Source organism: Manis javanica, chromosome 14 (genome assembly GCF_040802235.1).
Source record: "Manis javanica isolate MJ-LG chromosome 14, MJ_LKY, whole genome shotgun sequence".
Taxonomy (NCBI): domain Eukaryota; kingdom Metazoa; phylum Chordata; class Mammalia; order Pholidota; family Manidae; genus Manis; species Manis javanica.
Genome location: NC_133169.1, coordinates 18367628 through 18368095, shown reverse-complemented (window position 1 = coordinate 18368095; position 468 = coordinate 18367628).

Genomic DNA, 468 nt, shown 5'->3' with positions numbered 1-468 from the left:
CACATAGAAAAAGAATAGCCCGTCTTCATGATTGTATACATGTTTTGTGACCTGGAAGGAGGGCATGGTTGCTGATTCTGTTTAACCGATTTTGTTCCAGTTTGCTCCCTTAAGTCAAGCTCAAATGTTTTATTTCTCTATCCTTTTCTCCATTCAAATTTTTTTTCCTTTCCTTCTCCCACACAAAACTGAAAAGAAGCATGGCCTGTTTCACCTTGAGGATGCCTATTCTGAAGAGTATAAAACTATTTTAAATGTTTTAGTATTCATTACCTTAGCGTAGTCCTTTCCTTAGTCCACGAAGCTAATCCTCTCTGACATGTATCAGATTAGGATGTGTCTTAATGTTCTTTAATGTCTTTTCTTTATGGTCTTGAGCTCTTTTTTTTGCATTTACATTTCTAACCACTGTGTTCTCTGAGTCTCTCAAAGGAGCTCATCTAGGAGAGATTCCCCTGAAATTTTATA